The following is a 26,546-nucleotide window of genomic DNA, read 5'->3' on the forward strand; positions in this document are numbered from 1 at the left end:
TGGCGTAGCTTTAAAAACTTCTTCCCCCCAAAAAACAACTTCTCCAAAGCTGAGTTTATCAGAGTAGTTTAGTAAAATTTTATAAAGATCATTACTAAGATATTTTTGATGTAGTGTTTTATATTAACTATACTGAACTTTTAATGTGCAGTGATATTATCCAAGTATGAATTTAACCAGTAGGTGGCAACAAATCAATACCTGAGTTTATTTTTAAGGAAATTCAGGAAAAATAATATAAGTCATAAATAAGGCACATTTGCTATTTTTCTACAAATAAATATTTTACTTATGTCCTTTATACATGCTTTTTAATTTGAAAAAAGGTATAGATTTTGTTTTTGTATGATATGCATAGTTCTTTTTAAAGCTGTGATTGGTTTTTAATAGTTGGATGATTAATTTATAGTTGTACTCAAAAACTGATAATGTAGGTATTTGATTTATTACCTGGTGGATCCAAATAATTATGATTTGAGGAATTATTTTTTTTGCCTTGTTTAATTAAAAGCTTAATAATTGGTTAATAAGCAGTGTTTAACTTGCTAAAAATAAGCTTATATTAAAATTAAAAACCCACAAAAACCCCAGAAACTTCATATTAAATCACTGTGTGATAGAACAAATTGGGAAAAATCAATGGGGAATGTATTCATATGTTGTAATGTTATAAATGTATTACATCTGTTGTTATTTATATCAGCAACTGTATTTACTTTCTAGTATTGCATCAATTTGTCAAATGAGAGAAAAGCCTAATACCATTTATAATAGTTCTCCAGGACTGTACACTGTTGATGGATGTGTGTCTGTGTCCCCACGTCGTCCCTTGGGTTCTCTGTCTCATGAAAGTATCCTGGAGTGGACTGTCAGCTTTCCATCAGAACATAACTGCTGCTCAGATGTAGGGGAAGAGGTTAGGACTCCGGGTTTGTTTTAAATGGTAAGGTTAGCCTTTAAAAAAAATTAGCTGTTTTTTAATAATATTAGCAGTTGTTAATTCTAAAGAGTTGGAAAAGGAAAAGGAGTGTTATAATACTTCCGTTCTTTAATCTGTTGATTTAAAAAAGATACAACTGAACATAATCTTGAGCAAAGCTGTCGGTGGTTACAAAATGTTAATTGTCCCTTCAACACAAAGTGTATAAACCTTTTTATGTTTTGTCCATATATACAAGCTAAATGTCATTATTTACTACTTGATATATTTTGGGTACTTTCTAACCTACACTCATGTACATTTCTAATTTCACCCATTACAGTTTACGTAGTTCCACATATTTAGGCTTTTTGCTCGTTTCTTTTTTATTTTGTAAATACCATTTNTGGCGTAGCTTTAAAAACTTCTTCCCCCCAAAAAACAACTTCTCCAAAGCTGAGTTTATCAGAGTAGTTTAGTAAAATTTTATAAAGATCATTACTAAGATATTTTTGATGTAGTGTTTTATATTAACTATACTGAACTTTTAATGTGCAGTGATATTATCCAAGTATGAATTTAACCAGTAGGTGGCAACAAATCAATACCTGAGTTTATTTTTAAGGAAATTCAGGAAAAATAATATAAGTCATAAATAAGGCACATTTGCTATTTTTCTACAAATAAATATTTTACTTATGTCCTTTATACATGCTTTTTAATTTGAAAAAAGGTATAGATTTTGTTTTTGTATGATATGCATAGTTCTTTTTAAAGCTGTGATTGGTTTTTAATAGTTGGATGATTAATTTATAGTTGTACTCAAAAACTGATAATGTAGGTATTTGATTTATTACCTGGTGGATCCAAATAATTATGATTTGAGGAATTATTTTTTTTGCCTTGTTTAATTAAAAGCTTAATAATTGGTTAATAAGCAGTGTTTAACTTGCTAAAAATAAGCTTATATTAAAATTAAAAACCCACAAAAACCCCAGAAACTTCATATTAAATCACTGTGTGATAGAACAAATTGGGAAAAATCAATGGGGAATGTATTCATATGTTGTAATGTTATAAATGTATTACATCTGTTGTTATTTATATCAGCAACTGTATTTACTTTCTAGTATTGCATCAATTTGTCAAATGAGAGAAAAGCCTAATACCATTTATAATAGTTCTCCAGGACTGTACACTGTTGATGGATGTGTGTCTGTGTCCCCACGTCGTCCCTTGGGTTCTCTGTCTCATGAAAGTATCCTGGAGTGGACTGTCAGCTTTCCATCAGAACATAACTGCTGCTCAGATGTAGGGGAAGAGGTTAGGACTCCGGGTTTGTTTTAAATGGTAAGGTTAGCCTTTAAAAAAAATTAGCTGTTTTTTAATAATATTAGCAGTTGTTAATTCTAAAGAGTTGGAAAAGGAAAAGGAGTGTTATAATACTTCCGTTCTTTAATCTGTTGATTTAAAAAAGATACAACTGAACATAATCTTGAGCAAAGCTGTCGGTGGTTACAAAATGTTAATTGTCCCTTCAACACAAAGTGTATAAACCTTTTTATGTTTTGTCCATATATACAAGCTAAATGTCATTATTTACTACTTGATATATTTTGGGTACTTTCTAACCTACACTCATGTACATTTCTAATTTCACCCATTACAGTTTACGTAGTTCCACATATTTAGGCTTTTTGCTCGTTTCTTTTTTATTTTGTAAATACCATTTCTTGTGAATATATTTTGCATACTTAGTTTTATGGGGAGGGAGGAAGAGTAATATTTTTGGAAAATAGAAGTTTATGTGAAGTCCAAAGATATGAGCAATGTTATAGTTTCTATCATTTGTTTTTAGATTTTCTTTATTTTTCTTTATTTTTTTGAACCGTACTTCCCTTTATTGACATTGTCAGTGTAGAACAAGCCAGACATTCTTACCCCCATGAAGTGAGATAGTTTTCAGTCTGCCATAACATGTACCCACACATCTTCACCTTGAAAATGTAACATTTCAATCTTTAGTCAGGGTAGATTACTCCTTTTTTTAAAAAATTGTTTTATTTATTTCTGAGAGAGAGAGACCACATGAGCAGGGGAGGGTCAGAGAGAGAGGGAGACAAAGAATCTGAAACAGGCTCCAGGCTCTGAGCTGGCAGTCAGCACAGAGCCCGACGCGGGGCTCAAACCCACGAACCGTGAGACCGTGACCTGAGCCGAAGTCGCACGCTTAACCGACTGAGCCACCCAGGCGCCCCAGATTACTCCTTTTTCATTCTCACAATTTTTATGGTGCTGCTGGAAGTCTTCTCAGCATTTGCTTTGAGTTTTGTCTTGCGCAAGTCTCACTGCTTTTGCACCAACCTGGGAGTATGGGAGGTAGCTGAGTCCAGCCTCTTGCCAGTACGCCACCATCATGTCACAAGAGCGGGCACGGCAGTGTTGGCTCCTCGATTGTCTTTAGATTAAAGAACACACAAGCATACAGTTCTCTCTCTTTCCTCTTGCCCTTCAGATTTTTGGCTTTGTGTTTCATTCAGCTTTGTTAGGTGGATAAATGCAGGTGGCTGTCAGGAATGTACATTTCCCTTGCAGTGATGTATAGGAACTTGTGTTTTTCTTGATACTTTGGAATATCAATATCCTCTTTATCAGCTGCCCGTATCCACTGGTATGGTTCCTGGTCTCCTGGTCTCAGTCCTGTCTCTGGCCTTTTTGACCTGCTGTTTTCTCTCTTCTTTGTTTTCTGGTTTCTTGTTATTTCTTCTGGTATCAGCTTTGATATTGTGTCTTACAGAATTCTTTCATGACCATCCCATATACAGTGCCTCCTCAGTAGATCTTTTCTTGGGGCAGTCTGTCTTTTCCTCTCTGGTGCTTACCAGAACATTCCATTGCTATTTGTGCTGTGTGCTCAGTTCCCTACTAGACTGCAGCTCTATGAGGCCAGGGGCCATGTGTATTTTATTCAGACTGAAAATTCAGGGCCTGCACCCACGCTTAGAATGTTCTATGAACTTACAGTAAGTCAAATGATTGCTGAATGAATGAACTTTAAAGCTTTAATGTTTACATGTCAGAACTCCTTTAACTTTTTTCTATTCATCTTTCCTGTCTCTTCATTCTGTAGTAATGAGTTTTCCTTTTCTCCAGAGGTAGGATATGCTTTTAGGATCAGTATTTGTTTTTATGGATTATTCTCAATATTTTTTTAATGTTTATTTTTGAAAGAGCATGAGTGGAGGAGGGGCAGAGAGGGGAGACACAGAATGCGAGGCAGGCTTCAGGCTCTGACCTGATGCTCAACTGACTAAGCCACCCAGGCGCCCCTTTATGGGTTATTCTTCATATTTATTTCTTTGACACATCTGAAATTTATTGTAGAATATAGTAGTATGAAGTATATGCAGGGTAATTCCTTTTGTTTTAAACTACAGTATCATATATTGAGTCATTTGTTACTATTGGTAGTTAAAAATTTAAATGTCTGTAGAATATGGTTTTATATTTTAGTCCATTGATGCCTTCTCTTTTTAAAATAGGAAAATGTAGTTTTAAACTATTATATTTTGAAAACCTGGTCCCCATAAAAATATAATTTAAATTATTTATGGTATCCATGAATATATAATTACCACTTAAATTATTTAATTTTTGTGAAACCCATGTGAATTTTACTATCATAGGATCAAGTTATAGAAAATATTCTATGTGGTTTCTACTTGGTATTTTGCTTAAACTCTAAATTTATATTATTGTCATATTTATACTTAGGTTTCATATTTAAAAAATTTTTTTAAATTTTTTTTAATTTATTTCTAGGAGAGAGAGAGAGAGAGAGACAGCCTGAGCAGGGGAGGGTCAGAGAGAGAGGGAGTCACAGACTGAAACAGGCTCCAGGCTCTGAGCTGGCAGTCAGCACAGAGCCCGACGCGGGGCTCGAACCCATGAACCGCGAGATCATGACCTAAGCAAAAGTCGGACGCTTAACCGACTAAGCCACCCAGGCACCCCAGGTTTCATATTTTTAAACTAAGTAATTTAAATTTTATCTTACCACCCACCCCACCCCATCCCATCAATCCTACAACTTACTCTTTGCTAAGTCATTTGGGAATAGACATCGAGAGCTGCTGACATATTAACTTTACCCTGAATAATTAAACATGTCTCTTAAGAAAAGGGATGTTTTCCTACAATACAACGGCAGTGTTATTATCACTCTCAGGAAACTTAACATTGATAGAATACTGTCTGTGTATGTATGTATGTGTGTGTGTGTGTGTGTATAAATTTAACATTGGTAGAATATTGTGTGAATATACATATATATATAAAACTATATATTACATACATGTATACTCACACATATACATACACATATATAATGTAAATCCAGGGTTACACATTACATTTAGTTGTCATGTCTCAGTTCTCCTTAATCTGGAATAGTACTTCTGAAACTCTGGTGAAGGACCATTTCCCCCCCTTTCATTTCCATTCTGCTATGGACCAATAATTTGTCTAAAGTAACAACAATAATAAGTTACTAGAAAAGTAAAATGGAAGAAATGAAGACATAAAATTAAGGCTTATTTAAAAATTAGATTCTACTATCAAGTTACTATAAAAATTTCTGAACTCTAAATTGTGTACTTCTCTTACCCTGGATCAATAGCAAACATTTTGAGGTCTTTTAGTGATCTGAGAATTCAGTAGCGCTGGCTGATCTGGAACAGTTCCCCCAGGCTAATTCATTTTTATTATTTAGTGGCCATGAGCATTTTATTTTATTTTATTTATTTATTTATTTTTTAATATTTTTATTTATTTCTAGGAGAGAGAGAGAGACAGCGTGAACAGGGGAGGGTCAGAGAGAGAGGGAGTCACAGACTGAAACAGGCTCCAGGCTCTGAGCTGGCAGTCAGCACATAGCCCGATGCGGGGCTCGAACCCACGAACCGCAAGATCATGACCTAAGCGAAAGTCGGACGCTTAACCGACTAAGCCACCCAGGCGCCCCTGCCATGAGCATTTTAAAGAGCCCAAGCCAGTTGTTCTATAGAAGAGTCTCTTAATTTGGATTTGTCTGATTTGTCATGATGAAAAATCAGATTAAATACTTTTGACAGGAATACATCATAGGTCATGGTGTCCCCTTCTCAGTGCATCATTATTATCACATGAGACACTTCATTATTGCTAATGTTAAGTATCACGTGGTTAAGTATCAGGTTTTTTAATTGTAGAGATTTTTCCCTTTTTAAATTCATAAGATAATTTCAGACTACATAGATATCGTTCTTAGAGTTATGCAATGGTTTTAACATCCCTTGGTGTTTCTTGCCTGCATCATTGTTTTCAACCATGGGTTGGTCTAATTCTCTTAGTATCTTTTTACGTTGATTAGTTGTCATTCTTTTGAAGAGAAGACATTTTCCTGCTCCAGCAGAGTTCTTAAACAACATTGTAGAGATGAGCCCTCTTTCCCCTTTTTCTGCAGGATGCCTGTCTGACCGAGGGGAAATTGAAATAAGTGTGTTTATTGGACACCTCCCATTTCCCTTTCTGTACCTTTTCCATCAGTTTTACCCTTTGGGTCTATTTTCTCCTGGTGTCAGTTTTCCCTAAGTTTATGATCTCAGAACTTCATGCTTCAGCCCTTGATGGCTTCATTTCCTTAAACTACCTTCTCTCTCTCTCTCTCTCTCTCTCTCTCTCTCTCTCTTTTTTCCCCTTGTCTCATGATCAAAACTGCTTTATCTGGTCCACATTAATGCATGAAATTTTTGTTATTTAGCTTTCTTGAGCAATTTGTTTCTTTAGCTTTTTAGATCTATTTTTTTAAAAAACTCTATAAAAAGAGATTTCTTGTAAGGTGAGTGAATAAATTAGATGACTAATAGGCAGTGTGACATGGTGAAATATGTAAAGGCAATGTGGGAGAAAGATTTTTTTGGAGGTGGTAGTTGAAGTTAAGGAGCCAGCAGTCTCTTCTATAGATGAGTTTGTGAAGATTCACATCTGAGCTTGTGAACCTGGGTTGTTCCTGTTTTTGTTGTTGTTGTTGTTAATACCTTTTACTACTGGCCTGCATTTTAGTTTAACCTCTCCCTGCTCTTCCCCCATCCCCCAGCCCACTCTGGTTTCCTCTCCTGCCCTGATCCATTTTGTGCACTGTTAGGGTTTATGACTGGAATGAACCAGGGAATAGAGTCTTCTTTGTAAGTCTGATATCTGTATTTCTGGTATCTTCTGGCAGAAATTTCTTGTAAATTTCAAGGTGTTTTAAATCAACTCATCTGAATTTAGTACTTACTGCCCTTCCATTCATTCAGCAGGTTGCTGGGTACTGGGATATAATAATGAACAAGCTGATGTGGTTCTCTCCTTCTGTGTTGTAACTTGGTTGGGGAGGCAGCTGTGTAGCAGACAGTACACAGGTCACATGGATGCAAAGCGATGGGAGAACAATCTGGTGCCACAGGAGAACCTTACCCAACCTTGGCAGGCAGGAGATCAGGGGAAGTTTCTTGGAGGTCAGTATGTTGGTGAGGGGGGTGCAGAACCAGGAGAGTGTGGGAGTGGTTGACAGAGGACCTGGAAAGGACCAGATAGTAAAATGGTTTTTGCTTTCCAGGCCACATGATCTTTGTGCCTCACCCTGCCACCGTAGTGCAGAGCAGCCATGGGAAATCAATACATCAACGTGAGGGTGTTTCAGTCAGACTTTACTTATGGACAGTGAACTCAGAGTTACTTAAAATTTTTGGCTGTCATGAAATACTATTATTTTGATTATTTCCCACCCAACCATTTAAAAATGTAAAAACCATTTTTAGCTTACATGTTGTTACAGAAACAGGTGGTGGGCTATAGTTTGCTGACTCCTGGAATATGGTACTAAAATAAAATGCCCATTATCAAGGGTCTTTTGCCTGAACTCTTTATAAAAACAGAGCTATCGTGCAATAAACCTGTAGTCAGAGTGTGCATTATGCTTTCAGTAAGACATAAATTTGTAGGTAGCATTGAAAATTATAGTATTTCTGCACCTCTGGCCGTTCTTATGAAACATTCCAGTAATTCTGGAAGTTCAAAGGAAAGGCTCTTGGGAATTAAGAGAGTGATTGACTAGTGGTCCCCATACAGAGGGGCTTGCGTGGTGTAATTAATTGTACTTTGAAGGTCCAAGTTCCAGTCATGATCTTGTCAATTACCGCCTGTGCACATCATTGCACTTCTTTGAGCTTTGTCTGTGAAGAAGAGAAAGTAAACGCAACACAGATATTGCTTGGAATTACTGCAAGTAATAGTATACTTTAAAGCATCATGTAAAGTGTCAACACTAATATTTTAAATTATACTGCCATTTCTAGCATCTTTACACATATCATATAGATGTACGATGGTATTATGTTTGCTTAGTTTTTGTCACCAAGATGGATTCTTGACCAAGATAGATTCTTGAGGAATTCAGCCATCATGCAGACATTCATGTGTTTATATTAAGGACTGTTCTAAATATGGGGATAAAACAGTAAATAAGAAGCTGTTCTGTCCTTGTGGGATATAAATAAATATGTATTGTACTATGAGGCAGTCATAAGTACTATAAAGAAAATAAAGGTAAGTGGTAGATGGGGATATGGGAATGGTGGATGGGGAAGCCTCTTAGGAAATACGGTTTGAACTTACTAAGGTTTGGAGAGGTGGGAGAGCTTTCAGAGAGACGGAGAATACAATATAAAGGCCCTGACATAAGAAAGAGGGTTATTTTTTTTTTTAACATTTATTTATTTTTGAGAGACAGAGACCGAGCACGAGGGAAGGGGTAGAGAGAGAGGGAGACATGGAATCTGAAGCAGGCTCTGGGCTCTGAACTGTCAGCACAGAGCCTGATGTGGGGCTTGAACCCAAGAAATGTGAGGTCATGACGTGAGCCAAAGTTGGATGCTTAACTGACTGAGCCACTCAGGCGCCCCAAGAAAGAGTTTTTAGTATGTTTGAATAAAGTCCAGCAAACATCGAGTGGATCAGATGATGTAGAGAGGTAGGGGACAGATTTATAGGACCCGTTGGACCATCGGAAAGAGTTTGGATTTTATTCAGGGAAAGATGAAAAAGCTATTGGAGGATTTTGAGCCAGAGAGTGAGAAGTGATCACTCTCCCTTTCTTCTTTTCTGAACAGTTCTGTCCTAAAACCATTAGGTGGCACATAGCATGAGGAGTGGTTATGTGGAGCTGTTGTGGCACAAAGCAGCATGTCAGCCCAAGTGAGATGGGAGGGTGGCCTGGGACACAGTGTCCATGTTGGGAGGGCATGGCAGATGTCACTGGAGTCAGAGCTCTTTCCGATGGGGTCAGCCACTGTGGGATTTTAGAGCTTGATGAGGGTGAGGAGAGTATCCAGAGGGGAGAGTAGACTGCATGGAGAGTCAGGGCCCATGATGTCCCCACCGTGTGTAAGGGGTGGCCTGGAGGAGGCGGTGAGGATTAAATCATAGTGATATAGCAGTCTTAATTTTCTGATCTTGTTGATTTTGTTGTAGTCTATAGACCACCCTTGTTTTTAGCATTTGGGGGTGTTGGAGCATCTTGGCAGCTGACTCCCAGGTGGTTTGGGGAAGAAAGTTCTTTGTACTGTGCTTTTCTACAAGTTTGTTTCAAAATTGAAAAAGGAAAAACAAAACCAACAATGTCGCTCTGGCCACTGTATGTTAATGGGTTGTAGAGTGGCAGGATTTCAGGGAGGAGGCTGCAGCGGCAGCTAGCCTCAGCGGGTTGTGCCGGTGGTGTGAGCAGCTGGTCTTAGGAGGGAGAATGGTCAGATGGGGGACTTCATTTGAAGGAAGAGTTGATTGGATTTACTGATGGGTGTGAGAGAAGACAAGAGTCAAGGATAGCCTCTTGGTTTTTAAGGCTTGAGGAACTAGGGAAAGATGATGTCATTAAATAATGCCATGAATTCATTTTTTTCAAAACTGAGTTTGTCAAAAAAAGGAATTGTGTTTGTCAGAAGACCTGGTTTCCAGTCTTAGCTCACCCATGGAGATGGTGTGTGAACTTCACTTGTCTTGGCATTCTGGCTCTTGGTTTATGCATGTGGACAGAATGGTATAGCAAGCCACCTAAGCCAAACCTGGTCTTCATTTGAGCAAGGCATGTGGTAGTCTCTTATACTTTGTTGAAGGGCTCGAGAAATGTGGCTTATATCATTGCACACCTTGATAGTTTAACACCTGCTCTCCCACCGTATTAATGATTTAACCACTAACTTTACTTTCAAAGAGTTCATTAAATGGTGAGATGAAACACTTTGTCTTTGATCCTGTTTTGCTGAATGATTTTATCAGTGTCTTGGATGACTTAAATCACGTGGTCATCAAATTAGTATAGGTAGGGATGTTGAGAGCACTTTTTTGGAGTGTTACAGTTGAGAATCATGAATCTTGGTTGAATGAAACTATCATGATTATTACTGATGAATAGCTTCGGTTAACTTCATAATGTACCTACCTCAGTGTACACACATATTGGATTTTAAATAGGAATGGCAGCATTATTGGGCCTTAAATGATAATAGATGGGAAACCCCCAGGCACGCTGCCTGTGGGACGAACCCTGTAGATGTCAGTAGCATCCCTCCTTAGTCAAAGGGTGTACTTATCCATGCTTCATGTTTATTAGCTTTTTGGTTATGAATCATTTGGTCAGAGTACTTTTAAGGAAAAGCAATTTGGATCCTTCCAAAAATTTGTTTCTATCATGAATACTTGAGGTGATATTTCATACCTTGAGAAAAGCTTCCTTAGGTGAAGTTTTCAGCCAATTTGCTTGGCTCCACTAAGGGAAAAATGTGAGTGATGGGTCCCTAGATCATTGCTATAATGTTGAAGATACATAAATTGATATAATACATGATACAGATTTTTTTTTCCACTTCTTGGAAATTAATGTGCTATTCCCACTTTATCCTTAAAATAACTCTAAAGTACCAAACACTGCTCCCCTGTGTTCTTTGTTAGTATGTAGTATCTTGTACACTTGGGTGCTGAGTAAGTTACATAGTAAGTAATTGAGAAGAAAGACTTTATTGTTCCTAACATTTCTGAACAGTGCCAGTATTATAATTTTATTTGCTTTAAGAACCAGCTCTTGAGAAAGTACTAGACTGCCTGCAGTGTCTCAAACATGAAATACGGGTAGGTGGTGCAGAGAAATTTCTGTGCTGTTCTGCCTTGTGGTTTGAAGTTTGAAACTTAGGAGGAAGTTTTGCTGCCTGACATTTTCAAACATTGATGGTGGTAACACAGACTTGAATGTTTGTCACTGTCTGTATTCACAGAAAGCCTCACCTTCCATTTGTTTTTGGATTTTGTTAAGGAACTTTTAGTGTATATGTTTCTCTAGAGCTTTTTTCCCCCATCATAAAATTTCAGTCTTTATGTAAATACACGTTCTTAAAGTTTGTTTTCATAGATCATTTTTGCCCCAGTGTTTTCTCTCCAGCTGCATCTGAGCCATGAACCAGGGAGACCTAAGGTACTGAGAGGGGAACTCTGAGCGGGGGAGAGCATTCTGGCTGAGGTGGGATGTACACAGTAGCAGATGAGACATCCATGCAAACTGAAAAAAAACAAAAACAAAAAAAAACAACCTGAGGTGAAATTCGCACAACATAAAATTAACCATTCTAAAGTGAACAGTTCAGTGGCACTTGGATATTCACAATGTTGCAGCCACCGGTTGCAAAATGTTTCATCCCCCGAAAAAAGACACCTATGCCCATTAAACACTTGTACTCTGCTGCTGCTGCTTCCTCAAGTCGTAGCCACGACCAGTCTGCACTTTGTCCCTTTGGATTGACCTGTTCTGAATATTTTATATAGTGGAATTATGCAGCATGTACCTTTTTGTGTCTGGTTGCTTTCATTTCCTATAATGCATCTAAGGTTCATCCAGTCGTAGCGTGAATCAGTAGTCCATCCCGTTTAATGGCTGAATAATATTCCATTACATGTATAAGCCACAGTTTATCCATTCATCACTGATGGATGAATGTGTATATAGGTATTTGAGTACCTGTTTTCACCTTTTGGTTATAAACCTAGGGATGGGACTCCTACGTTGTGTTATAATTCTGTGTTCATCTTTTTTGAGCAATCACTACACTGTTTCCTCCAGAGGTTCCACTACTTGCTATTGGTTTCTCCACATCTTTGCTAACATTTGCTAGTTTCTCCTTTCTTGCTTCCTTCCTCCTTCCTTCTTTTCTACCCTCCATTTCTAAATTTTTAAAATTTTATTTGAGAGAGAGAGAAAGAGAGCGTGTGAGCATGTACGAATGGGGGAAGAAGAGGGAGAAAGAGAATCTTAAGCAGGCTTTACTCCCAGCATGGAGCCCAGTGAGGGACTTGATCTCAAAATCATGACCTTGAGCCAAAGTCAAGAGTCGGACACTTACCAGCTGAACACCATAGGTACCTTCAGCCATCCTTTTTAAATTACAGCCATCCTTTTTCGTTTGAAGTGGTCTCTCACTGTGGTTTTTGCATTCTCTAGATGATTGATGACATTGAATATCCGTTCGTGTGCTTGTTGGGGACTTCTAGATCTTTAGAGAAATGTCTGTTGATGTTTTTGTTGTTACTGAGTTGTGCTTATTATTTATTTTAGGTTACTAGACCTTTATCAGATGTATGATTTATTAATATTATCTCTTCTGTAGGTTGTCTTTTGCTTTCTTCTTTTTCTTTTTTAATTTTAACTGGGCTCCAGGGCCCACGTGGGACATGAATTCATGACGCTGAGATTTAGAGTCGCATGCTCTACAGACTGAGCCAGTCAAGTGCCCCAGTTTTTTTGTATTCTTGATAATGCCATTTGATGCAGAAAGGTTTTTAATTTGGATAGTCCAATGGATCTGCTTTTTCTTTTGTTGCACATGCTTCTGTTAGTATAATCTAGGAATCTATTGCCAGACTCAATGTCCTGAATCTTTATCCTTATATTTTCTTCTAAGAGTTTCATGGTTTTAGCTCTTATATTTAGGTTGTTGATCCATTTGGAGTTAAGTGTTGTATGTAGTGGGAAGTAGGAGTCCAACTTAAGTTCTTTGGATTGTAGATCTCCATTTGTGCCGGCGCCATTTACCACCAGGACCATTCTTTCTCCACTGGATGGTCTTGGTGTACAAACTGTTACTTCTGTTTATAAGTATGTGGGTCTGTCTAGAATTTACTTCTGAGGGGGAGCTTTGTATGAGAGGGTTGTTGGGGGCCACAGTCTGGCTTTGGTCGTAAATAGGGGTTTGTCACTTGAATGTAAATTTAGCTTTATAAATATAACTTTATTTTATTTCATTATTTAAAAAAAATTAAATTATTTTTGAGAGAGAGCGTCAGACGCAGAGGGGCAGAGAGTGAGAGAGGGGCACAGAGGATCTGAAGCAGCCTTCATACCGACAGCAGTGAGCCCGATGCGGGGCTCGAACTCACGAACAGGAGATCATGACTTGATGATCAAATGATTAAATTAGTGTGGATTTTATTTTGGTTTTTGGGTCCTCTTATTGGATCTATTTAGTTTGCCTATTGTAGTTTAATATTATGAAGTGGGCTTACTGGTTTCCTTTTCTGAAAACTTATAGGTTCTGTAATTCTCAAAGTAACAATGTATTTTTTATTTTTATTTTTTTAATTAAAAAAATTTTAAAGTAATCTCTGTGCCCAATGTGGGGCTCAAATTCATGACCTCAAGATCAGGAGTTGCATGCTCTACTGACTGAGCCAGCCAGGTGCCCCCCTGTTTAAATGAGAATCTCTAGCGGCACTTGGGTGGCTCATTGGGGTATCTGACTCTTCATTTTGGCTCATGTCATGATCTCGAGGCTCGTGAAATAGAGCCCTGCATCGGGCTATGTGCGGACAACAAGGAGCCTATTTGGGATTGTCTGTTTCCCTAACTTTCTGCCCCTCCACACTTGCCTCCTCCCCTCTCTCTTTCTCTCTCTCTCTCCCTCAAAATGAATGAATAAACATTAAAAGAAATAAGTGATGGTTTGCCTGGGTGGCTCAGTTGGTTAAGCATCTGGCTTTGACTCAGGTCATGATCTCATGGTTTGTGGGTTCGAGCCCTGCGTCGGGCTCTGTGGTGACAGCTCAGAGCCTGGAGCTTGTTTTGGATTCTGTGTCTCCCTCTCTCTGCCCCTCCCCCACTTGTGCTATGTCAGTCTCTCTCAAAAATAGACAAACATTAAAAAAATAAATGAAATTCTCTAAAGAAATTATACCCATAAACTTGCTTTAAGCTTGTTTAATGTAAACATTTCGCATATGTAGCTCCTCTTTTCCTCTCTTCCACATGATTAAATTGGTAGCATTTTTGCAGTAGAGGCATTAAGGAACTGAAGATGAGAGGTGCTGAGCCAGCAAGGAATGTCGGCTTCCAGTTCAGCCCTCTGTCTTTTGATGGAGTCAGTGTGGCTGTGTGTTGGGACTATATGTTCATCTGTGTGGGTGTTTTAGATTTTTTAAAAAAATTATCTTAGGGAGAGAGTGCAGGTGGGGGAGGGAGGGACACAGGGGAAAGCTAGAGAGAATCCCAAGCAGATTCCCCACTCCTGACAGGGGGCTCAGTGTCAAAAACCATAAGATCAAGACCTGAGCCTAATGGAGAGTCCGATCCTCATCCAGCTGAGCCACCCAGGTGCCCCTTGTGTGTGTTTTAAAGCTTTGCTTTTTTGAATCTTGTCTTAAATATATAGCAAAAACCAACATAAGGACAACACTGTAACTGAAAAGATACTGTAACTATTTAAAGATTTGATGACCTGGATTACTAGAAAAAACCACTTGAGTATTTGCAAAAGAATTTAAAAAGCAGATTATATAATTTTTTTTCTTCACCTGGGTTAAATTTAATGCTGGATGTTGACAATAAAAACTAAAGCTTGTTAAAGTTAATCATTAATGTTTTACTTGAATAAATTTTTAAGAATGTGGAAGAGGGGCGCCTGGGTGGCTCAGTCAGTTAAGTGTCCGACTCCAGCTCAGGTCATGATCTTGTGGTTCACAAGTTTGAGCCCTGCATCAGGCTCTGTGCTGACAGCTCAGAGCCTGGAGCCTGCTTCGGATTCTGTGTCTCCTTCTTCTTTCTGCCTCTCCCCTGCTTGTTCTCTGTGTCTGTCTCTGTCTCTCTTAAAAAAAAAAAATTAAAAAATTTTAAAGAATGTGGATGAGACAAGAAAGTAATTTTAAGCCGTAATAATACTACAAATGAATATTTTAAAAAAGTTCATGAAATCATAAATACCTGGAGGCTGTATTCTGAGTGATAATGTTCAATGGTAGATCACTGTATTTTGATTATAGCTTTTAGCTATGTTGGAAAGGACATTTGCAGTGTGAACAATTTTAAGTCCTCAATATGTATAGAATTTTAAAAGAGTATTGAGTACATTTTCACAGAACTTAGAGATTTCTAAAGGGTAAAGTGCTTTGTGAACATAACATTTTCTTAACTGTGATTTCCAGTCATTTTTGAAATATTGAGTAAGTTAAGTTGTTTTTAAATATATGATAGATTTTATCTTTACTCCCCTGGATTTGTGTTGATTTTAGTTTTAAGTTGTGACTCCTTGGGGGCACCTGGGTGGTTCAGTCGGTTTAGCATCTTGATTTTGGCTCAAGTCATGATCCCAGGGTTGTGGGATCAAGTGGTGCATTGGGGTTAGGGCTGAGTGTGGATCCTGCTTAAGATTCTCTCCCTCTGCCCCCTCCCTAGCTCATGCACGTGTACATACTCTGTATAAGGGGGAAAAAAAAAGAATAAAAAGATGTAATTCCTTGGCTTACTTGAAAATATTGCCTAGGTTTTGTTTTAAAACATGAGTTTACTCATGCATGTAAATTCCTGTTTTATAAGTTGGCTTGTGATCAATCATCTGATCTGTGACTGTCTTGGGGGTGCAGTAACTGAACGATGGGTATGTGGAACACCGACTTCTCCTTGCCCTCCAGTGCCGGGGTTCCATACTGGTGGTTAGAGGCTCAGGCTGCAGGATGCTGCTTGTACCCAGAAGTTGCATGCATTCTGTAGTGCTTGAATTCTGTTTTCTAGAGAGTTAGAGCTTTTACTCACATTCTCAAGGGTGGTGTGAGGAGCATGTCTTAAACATTTTTTTTTTTGAAATGTTTTATTTATTTCTAGGAGAGAGAGAGAGAGAGAGAGACAGCGTGAGCAGGGGAGGGTCAGAGAGAGAGGGAGATACAGACTCTGAAACAGGCTCCAGGCTCTGAGCTGGCAGTCAGCACAGAGCCCGACGCGGGGCTTGAACCCATAACCGCGAGATCATGACCCAAGCGAAAGTCGGACGCTTAACCGACTAAGCCACCCAGGCGCCCCTAAAAATTTTTTTAAAGGGGGGCCTGAGTGGCTCAGTTGGTTAAGCCTCCAACTCTCCATTTCTGTTTAGGTCTTGATCTCATGGTTCGTGAGTCTGAGCCCACATCGGGCTCTGTGCTGACAGCTCAGAGCCTGGAGCCTGCTTTGGATTCTGTGTGTCCCTCTCTCTGCCCCTCCCCTGCTCATACTCTGTCTTTCTTTCTCTCAAAAATAAACTAATTTTACAAAAAAATTTTTTTAAGTTAAAAAAGTTAAACAAAAGGTTAATTAAAGGTAGGATATTGATAACTGAGGGTAAACTAAAGGTTAGTAAAGTTGTTTGCTATTACGGATGTGACAGAACATAAAAGGTTCAAGTGCTGAGTGACGTTTCTGATTATTCAAATAGCATGAATGAAGGAACTTGATACTTGTAGAGACAGTGATTCTTAAACGTTTTGCTCTCAGGACTCCTTGAGACTTGAAAACTATTGAGGTGGCTAAAGAGCTCTTTAAAGTGTGGTTTATAGTTATTAATATTTTGTTAGAAATTAAAATTGAGAAATTGTGAAAATATCAATTTGAAAGAACAGTAGTAAACCATTAAATATTAACAAAATAGCATATTTTTAAGTGACAAAATAAAAAACAAGAATTACATTGTTCTGCATTTTTGTCAATCTCATTAATGTCTTAATAAAAGCTAGATTCTGGGTTTTTTTTTTTTAATGTTTTATTTATTTCTAGGAGAGAGAGAGAGAGACAGCGTGAGCATGGGAGGGTCAGAGAGAGAGAGGGAGTCACAGACTGAAAGAGGCTCCAGGCTCTGAGCCTGGGCACAGAGCCTGACGCGGGGCTCGAACCCACGAACTGCGAGATCATGACCTAAGCGAAAGTAGGATGCTTAACCGACTAAGCTACCCAGGTGCCCCCGATTCTGGGTTTTTTAAAATGTTTATTTATTTTGAGAGAGGGAACACACGTATGCATGCACGTGCAAGCAGGGGAGGGGCAGAGAGAGAGAGGGAGAGAGAAAATTCCAAGCACGCTCTGTGCTGTAGCACAGAGCCTGATGCAGGGCTCCATCCGATGAACTGTTAAGATCATGACCTGAGCTGAAATCAACAGTCCAATGCTCAACTGACTAAGCCACTCAGGCTCCCTTAAGCTAGATTCTTATATATGCTCTGCCTTCAGTCTGTCACAGAATCTTATTTTGGCTGAAATATATGGAAAAAAAAATCCTTCAACTCATTCTCTGTCCTTGGAATCAGCTGTTTGTATTAAAGCAGGAGCTTCATTTCATCAGTTTTTGAGACTGTCTGCCGGGTACCCCAGTTTGGAGAACCATGGCTCCTCTGCTAGCCAGGTGAAAAGACTAGTTTTCTTTGCAACCAGCACACTCCTACAGGGGCTTTCCTTGAGATGAATGTATGCAGCAGAAGGGCTTCCTGCTTCATCCGACTGAACGTGTGTCCAGGCTTGAGATCTAATAATATATATGACTCACTCCTTGGTCAAAAACACTCTTAAGTGAAACCGCCATTATCTTAACTGCAAGTTAAGAGAAGAGCGCAGCAGCCGCTGGTGGGGGCAGTTTGGAGCTGGTTGATGTGAAGTGTTCGCCTGTTCACATTAATGTACGTTGTCAGTACGAGAAAAGGGCACATGGCTTCTTGTTACCATTATGGAAATAGTTTTGAGCTTGTGGATTTGTTGGGACTTGTGAACCTACTTTTGAGAGCTGTTGGGGGGATTGGCACCCCTACTATGAATTATTCTGGCAGCTCTTCCCCCCATCTAGAAAAAAACAGAACCAAACCAGAGTCTAATTTTTAGGTATAATGGAGGTGGGGAGGGTGTCAACAATATTTACTCCTTTCCTATTAGTCATTCTTATTTAAGCCTCTGGACTGCCCTGTAGAGTATGTATTGAACCTGCAGATGAGGTAACAGATCTTGAGACGTAGCATATCTGGCCTAAGGTCATGGAAGGAGTAAATGGGGGCTGGTGGGCTGGAACTAAAATGGGGTGTAATCAGAGACGACATGTCCACACCTGTACCACACTTGTAACGCATCCTGAATTGAGGACTTCTCAAAGGATTGGCGCCCTGTCTTTGAACCGCCTTGTCCTTGCAGCCAGTTTTTCCTTATCTTGTCATTAACCTTTTTTATTTAGATTAATAGGAATCTTGATGCGCATGGAAACCACTGGTATTTACTTGATCTTTGGTCTCATTTGTAAAATTGGAAAAGGTCAAGGAATAAAATATTGTCAGGCTAGAAGGGAATGTAGTTTATCTGGTGGGCTTTCTTTCTCTGGTTTTCAGAGTTATTTGTACCAGTTTGCCGTGAAGCGCTATTTAACATGGAGGGAATGTCGTACAGGCGCGCAGAGTACCGTGCCTTAGCTGGTCTTTGAGCATGTCTTCATGGAGTAGTGGATAGACTGCAGAAGTTGATGCTGCTTTCCAGTCGCTTAAGACGGAGTTTCCACTGCTTAAAGGACTCTTTTCTTCAAGAGGTGCACTTTTAAGATTACCTGAAAGATACCTTTCTTCATTGATACACCATTTTGCGTTGTGTAAGAATGCTGGGAGTTTCAGAATGCCAACTTTCAGAAAAGTTTTAGTTACTAATATCTGTAATATGAATATGCATTAGGGGGTAACCATCGTAGAATCTCAGAATTAACAGTTATTTTGCAGTATTTTAGAATCGTGCCAAATATATCTAACCTGGATTTTTATTCACCAAGGACATTTCCAGATTTGCCAAAGGGATGAGAATACAGATGTGTATGTAACATTTAGAGTGAATAATAATACTCCAAGGGACTTTATGGATTATCGACTTAAGTGGCTTTAGAACTTTAAAATAGTGGAAACCTTTTCTTTATTTTGAATCATATCCAGGAGTCCAGTATTTAAAGCATAAAAAGGCAGATGGTTGAAGGGAGAGTCGTGGGTCTGGAATCCTCACGCTTCTTGCCAGGTCCCGTTTTCCAGTGCTGGGATTCTTTGGTTACTAGTAATAAACAGCACTAACATATATCAAGTGTTCATTCGGGGCCAGATACTAAAGCACTTTACATGCACAGTTTCACAGTTTGAAAGCCACTCATATAGTTCAGCTTGTGAGTTTTATCTCTGAAGAAGCAGACCCAGAGAGCTACAAGCTTACATGAGTTGCCCAGGGTTTTTTGTAGAGTTAGAGTTACTGAAATTCTTTAGTCATTTTAGCTAATAGTGTGTGTATATGGCGTGTTATTTTTCCAGATAGGAAAGTCATCTGTATTCATTGCCAAAATTTTTGAGAAAAGAATAGAAGGAAAAGAACACTTAACTTCACTAATATGGATTGATAATATTTTGGTGTCAATCTTTGTAATCTTCTTAAATGTTGATTGGAAAATTGATATATCTACCAGGCCATTTCATTAGGAATCTTAAGGTTAACGGTGCATTCTAAAGCATGGTCCTTTTTCCTGAAAGTTCTTTATGACCATGATTATTTAATGAAATTTTACTAAATTGAACAGTTTATTTAATGTTTCCCATTGTTGGACATTTATGATGTTTGCAGGGTTTTTCTTTTATATTTAATGCTGCAAGGAACATTTAATGAGCATAAAATTTCTGGAACATGAACTTACAGATTTCAAATTAGTGTATCAATAGGTGCCTTAAAATATATTTTGGGGGCATCTGGGTGGTTCATTCAGTTAAGTAAGACACTCTATTTGGCTCAGCTCACTATCTCACATTTGTGAGATTGAGCCCTGTGTCAGGCCGTGTGCTGACAGTGTGGAGGGTCCCCCCACCCTCTTTTGGTCCCTCCCCGCTCACTCTCTCTCACTCTTGCCCCCCACCAAATAAATTAATTAAGAAAAACCGTATATATGTTTTGATGCATATTTCCTAACTGATGTTTGGAAGGTTTTTGCCAATTTATGCTGTTACAGTCATTCTAATTAACCTCTTGTGAGTTCTCAACAGTGTAGCTAAAACAAATGGATAAGTCATTATTTTAATTTGCAGTGGATTATAAATGAGGTTAAACTTTCCCCCTTTGTATTTATTCAGTGTTTCTAGTTTTTCGTTTGTAAATTTCTAGTTTCTTTACTTTGCCAGCTTTTCTATTTGGATGTCTTGTCTCTTTTTAAAAAATAAGAGTTTGAGGCACTTGGGTGGCTCAGTTGGTTAAGCATCTGACTTTGGCTTAGGTAATGATCTCATAGTTCTCACATTGAGCTGTGCGTGCCTGGTATTTTCTTTCTCTGCCTCTCCCCAACTTGCTCACATGCATGCACACACTACACTCTCTCTCCCTAACTTAAAGGGAAATCTGATTTGCTCTCAATTAAAAATTTTTTCTTAAATAAAAAATAAGAGTTCACTGAAGGCAAAAATTCTAAAACAAGATATTAGCAAATCAAATCCAACAGTACATTAGAAGAATTACTCACTATGATGATGGGATTTATTTCTGGGCTGCAGGGGTGGCTCAGTATTTGCAAATCAATTAACATGATCTACCACATTAATAAAAGAAAGGAGGGGTGCCTGGGTGGCTCAGTTGATTGAGACTTCAACTCTTGATTTTGACGCAGGTCATGATCCCAGAGTTGTAGGATTGAGCCCTACATGTGGCTTTGTGCCAGATTCGAAGCCTGCATGAGACTCTCTCCTTCTCTGCCCTTCTCCCCTGCTTGTGCTCTTTCTGTCTCTAAAGTAAAAAAAAATTGGCGCCTGGATGGCTCAGTCATTTAAGTGTATGACTTCGGCTCAGGTCATGATCTCATGGTTCCTGGGTTTGAGCCCAGCATCAGGCTCTATGCTGATAGCTTGGAGGTTGGTGCTTGTTTGGATTCTGTGTCTCTGTCTCTCTCTGCTCATATTGTCTGTCTCTTGTCTCTCTCAAAAATAAATGTTGAAAAATAATTAAAATAATAAGAGAAAAGGATAAGAACCATACCATCCTGTCATGTATCCTGTAGATGAGAAAAAGCTTTTAACAAAATACAGCATTCATTCTTTAAAAAAATATATTGAAGAAGGGGCACCTGGATGGCCCAGTCAGTTAAGCATCTGACTCTTGATTTCAGCTCAGATCAAGATATCTTAGTTTGTGAGATCAAGCCCCACACCAGGCCCTTGCACAGATAGCATGGAGCCTGCTTGGGATTCTCTCTCTGCCTCTCTTTCTCTCTCAAAAGAAATAAATAAGCTTAAAAAATGCAGCATTCATTTTTGATAAAAACCCTCAACAAGGTAGGGATGGGTGGAACATACCTCAACATCATAAAGGGCATAAACGAAAGACCTACAGCTAATATTATCCTCAGTGGGGGAAAACTGAGAGCGTTTCTTTTGTGGTCAAGAATAAGGCAGGGATGTCTGTTCTCACTGTTACTATTTATCATAGTACTGGAAGTCTGAGCCTCAGCATTCAGACAAGAAAAAGAAAGAAAATGCATCCATTGGGGTGCGTGGGTGGCTCAGTTGTTAAGCATCTGACTCTTGATTTTAGCTCAGGACATAAGCTCATGGGATCAAGCCCCAAATTGGGCTCTGCACTGACAGCACAGAAATTCTCTGTCTCCTACTCTCTCATAATAAATGAATAGATAATTTTTTAAAAAAGAATAAAAGGCATCCGTATTGGCATGGAAGAAGTCACATTTTCACTATTTGCAGACAACATAATATACCCTATGTAGAAAACCCGAAAGGCTCCACCAAAAAGTTGCTAGAATACCTGAATTCAGCAAAGTGGCAGTATATAAAACCAATGTACAGAAATTTGTTGCATTTCTATACACCAATAATAAAGCCAGAAAAGGAAATCAAGGAATCAATCCCATTTACAGTTCCATCAAAAAGCATAAGATACCTAGGAATAAACCTAACCAAAGAGGTAAAAGATTTGTACACTTGTGAAAACTATAGAAAGCTTCTGAAAAAAATTGAAGAAGGCACAAAGAAATGGAAAAGCATTCCACACTCATGGCTTGGAAGAACAAGCATTATTAAAGTGTCTAGTACTCAAAGCATCTACCCATTAATACAATCCTAACATTTTTCACAGAGCTAGAACAATCAATCTTAAAATTTGTATGGAACCACAAAAAACCCCGAATGGCCAAAGTAATTCTAGAAAAGAAAAGAAAAGCTGGAGGCATCACCATTCCAAACTTCAAGCTATACCACAAAGCTGTAGTCCTCAAAACAGTATGGTGCTGGCACAGAAACAGCCACATAGATCAGTGGAACTCAGAAAACCCCCAAATGGACCCACAACTATATGGTCCACTCATCTTTGACAAAACAGGAAAGAATATCCAATGGAAAAAAGACAGCCTCTTCACAAATGATGTTGCGAAAACTGGACCACGACATGGAGAAGAATGAAACTGGACCACTGGCTTGCACCATACACAAAAATAAATTCAAAATGGATGAAAGACTTAAATGTTAGATGGATAACCATCAAAATCTTTGAGAACACGGGCAGCAACCTTTGACCTTGGCAGTAGCAACTTCTTACTAGATACGTTGTCAGAAGCAAGGGAAACAAAAGCAAAAATGAACTGTTGGGATTTCATCAAGATAAAATAGCTAAGGAAACAGTCAACAAAACTAAAACGCAGCCCATGGGATGGAAGAAGATACTTAAAAATATATCTGATAAAGGGTTAGTTAGTATCTATAAAGAATTCATCAAACTCAGCACCCAAAAAACAATCCATTTAAGGAATGGACAGAACACATGCATAGACATTTTTCTGAAGAAGATATACAGATAGCTAACAGACATATGAAAAGATGCTTAACATCACTCCTTATCGGGGAAATATAAATTAAAACTACGATGAGATACCACCTCATGCCTGTCAGAATGGCTAAAGTTATCAACACAAGAAACACGTTTTTGTAAGAATGCAGAGGAAGGGGAACCTTCCTGCACTGTTGGTGGGAATGCAAACTGGTGCAACCAGTTTGGAAAGCAATATGGAGGTTCCTCAGAAAGTTAAAAATAGAACTACCCTACAATCCAGCAACTGCACTATTACGTATTTACCCAGAAGATACAAAAGTATAGATTTAAGGGGGTATGTGCACCTGTGTTCATTATCAACAGCATTATCAACAATAGCCAAACTATTGAAAATGCCCATTGACTGATAAATGGATAAAGAGTTTGTGGTGCACATGTGCGCAGAGATAAACACACCTGTACGTACATGCGAGCGCATGCACACACATACATACACAGAGACACCCACTGGAATATTACTCAGCCATCAAAAAGAATGAAATCTTGCCATTTGCAAGGACGTGAATGGGAGCTAGAGTATATTATGCTAAGTGAAATAAGTCATGCAGAGAAAGGCAAATACCGTATGTTTTCACTCATATGTTGAATTTAAGAAACAAAACAGGTGAACATACGGGGGGTAAGAGAGAAAGAAACAAAAACCATGGGAGACCCTTCTTTAAATTTTTTTATCATTATATTTATTTTTGAAAGAGAGACAGAATCCTAAGCAGGGTCTGCACTGTCAGAGCCTGGTGCAGGGCTTGAAAGTCAGGATGCATGACAGATTCTTCTTTTTAGCACATTCAAAATAGTTGCTTTACTAGCTTCTTCCAAAATGACTGGAAGACTTACTACGGATTTCACTATGTCTGTGTGTTGTCATACTTACCGATGCACAAATTGTTTCATCTGTGGCCAGTGAGAGCTCCTTCAGCTGCCAGTAAGTGACAGGGCTGAGTCCACCTGTTTTGACCCCCAGCTCTTGCTTTTAGAGACCACATACACTGTGTGGAATTGAGCCCTGTATTCTGAGATGGCTAGAGGGAAGGCGAGGCTCACTGAAGGTTTCTGGGGAGTATCGTTAATTTGTTGCTGGTCAGCAGAATGATGAATCATTTTTTCAGTGTGGTAGGGGTATGATAGTGACCATGGGTAATTTCAGATCAGCGCTCTGGAGAAAAGTTAACAGGGTGATAGGATAGTGAATGAATGCACTAGTTTAAGCATCAGTGAACAGAATAGTTCTTAACTGTTATGCACCTAAAGTCTGTAAGATAAAAATCCTTGTGTTTTATGGACCAAAGACCAACCAGGGAGCTGCTGAGTGGGGCTGAGTTACTGGAGTTTGAGAGTAGAGAAGAAACCATCTCCTGAAAGAGTAGTTGAGATTGGAGCTCAGTGTCTCTTTAATGCTTTATGTTGGAATTAAGTTTATTAAACTTGGGAGATTCTGCTTCTGTTTCCTCTAATTACAGGCACTGAAAATATTTCTGATAATTCTAAAATTGTCACCTATGCTACAGTGCAACCTGCTGGAAAGAAATCTTGTGGCATTTTCAGTCTCAGGGATTTGTGGTCTTTGAAGAAGTAACCCCTCTGGCTTTCTTTCTGGGGGTGATGGCTGTTAGAATTTACAGGAGGCAGGGAGAGGAGCTCGGTGGCACCTCCTGTGGGAAAGAAAAGTATGTCTTTTACAAATTTGGGCATGTCATCGTTTTGATGGAAGCCTCGCTCAGTGAGCTTTTAAATCCACAGCGAAGTTCACGGCATGGAACCCAGGTCCCTGCCATTTCTATAATGATTTCCACTCTCAGGGTTAGAGAGATGTCGCAAGATCATTATCAGTACATTGGACAGTAGCTGGATGAATGGACAAGGGCTCAGTAAATGATCCTAATGTAATTTAACTTTGCCAAAGTGGATGTTGAAGTTCACATTTCACAGTCAAGTTCACAGTTGAAGTTCACCACAGCCTTTCCCTTCCCACTGGCATATTTCCTCTTCGTTTTGCTCCATTTAAAAGGAACACAGGGGTGCCAGGCTGGCTCAGTTGGTAGAGCATGCTACTGTTGATCTCAGGGTTGTTAAGTTCAAGCCCTACATTGGGTGTAGAGATCACTTAAAAAAAAAAAAAAAAAGGATTTTTTAAAAAAAACACACACACACAAAAACCAAGACTCTTCCTTTCCTTCTGGCCTTACCCTGCTTCCCTTCATTGATTTCCCTTCATTGTTCTTATATTGGGTGATGGGTCTACTATTGTTTGCTTTATAATTGTTCTGGTTTAATTTGTATATATATGCTATACATATTCTTTTTTTTTTTTTAAACATTTACTTATTTTTGAGAGACAGACAGACAGTGTGAGCAGGGGAGGGCAGAGAGGGAGACACAGAATCTGAAGCAGGCTTCAGGCTCTGAGCTGTCAGCCCAGAGCCTGACGCGGGGCTCGAACTCACAAACTGCAAGATCATGACCTGTGCTGAAGTTGGCCGTTTAACCAACTGAGCCACCCAGGCGCCCCCATATTCTTTTGAGTCTATAGCAGATACTAAATATTTTCTAGAGAGTAATTTCTTTGTTTGTATTCTCCATATTCATTTCTCACTTATTTCACCTGCTTTGACCCCACAGTTTTTCTCTATTTGTTCTTAATATGTGGACTTTCTATGTATGTTTCTCCTGGCATCAGTCAGAGGAGGAGTCACATAGTATTATGTTGTGGAGAGATGAGTAAAGTCAGAAGACCTGCCGTTAGCACATTGAAGGTGGATACTCTCGTTTGCGTTTGCCTGGGATAATTGTGAGGCTGAAATTAGATATACTTTGTGGAATATAAAGAGCTGTATGAACATAAGGTGTATTGAAGTGATCATATACTAAAGGCTTTGACTTATCCACAGTAACACAAGTTATCCTAACTTGACATCAGCACGTGATGTTCTTAGTGATTGGAAGCCCTCTCAAATACATTGTGTGCTTCTCTCCCACTTGAGGATTTTTCATGACTCCTGCTGGGCCTCGGTGGTATTCTGCCTCTGCTGCTGTCACTGTAACCAGATGTGAGATGTGGGTACAGGGAGAAATTGTTCCGACGCCAAGGACTTGCTTTCTTGACGGTTGCCTTTTTCCCCCTTTTTTCTGTTTCTTGGTGCTCCTCTTTGAGCTTCTTGACTCTCACACCTGTAGCCCATCCTTTTATATTCCTTAGTCAGTGGGAATACTCTTCCTCTGACTTGGCTGGCTGGACAGAGTGTCCCCTAGTTTTGGGCTTTTGATTCTGTTTTTGTGGTGACTTGAAACAGTTTCTTCTTCCTTTCCCTCCCTCCCTCACCTTCAGAGCACCCCACTCCCCCTTTTTAACCCCTTCTAATACCAGAGCTCATAAAACTTGTCAGTAACCAATGGAAATCA

General features: G+C 39.0%; 1 protein-coding gene and 1 pseudogene across 5 annotated transcripts in view; one reads left to right on the forward strand and one right to left on the reverse strand.

Moving 5' to 3' along the window:
• SRPK2 (SRSF protein kinase 2) overlaps nucleotides 1–26,546 on the forward strand; it is a 252,628-nt gene that overhangs the window by 38,542 nt on the left and 187,540 nt on the right. The gene's annotated exons all lie outside the window — the stretch shown is intronic.
• On the reverse strand, nucleotides 3,181–3,334 carry LOC144217380 (ATP synthase F(1) complex subunit epsilon, mitochondrial pseudogene; annotated as a pseudogene).

The sequence above is a fragment of the Crocuta crocuta genome, unplaced genomic scaffold (assembly GCF_008692635.1).
Source record: "Crocuta crocuta isolate KB4526 unplaced genomic scaffold, BGI_CrCroc_1.0 scaffold396, whole genome shotgun sequence".
Taxonomy (NCBI): domain Eukaryota; kingdom Metazoa; phylum Chordata; class Mammalia; order Carnivora; family Hyaenidae; genus Crocuta; species Crocuta crocuta.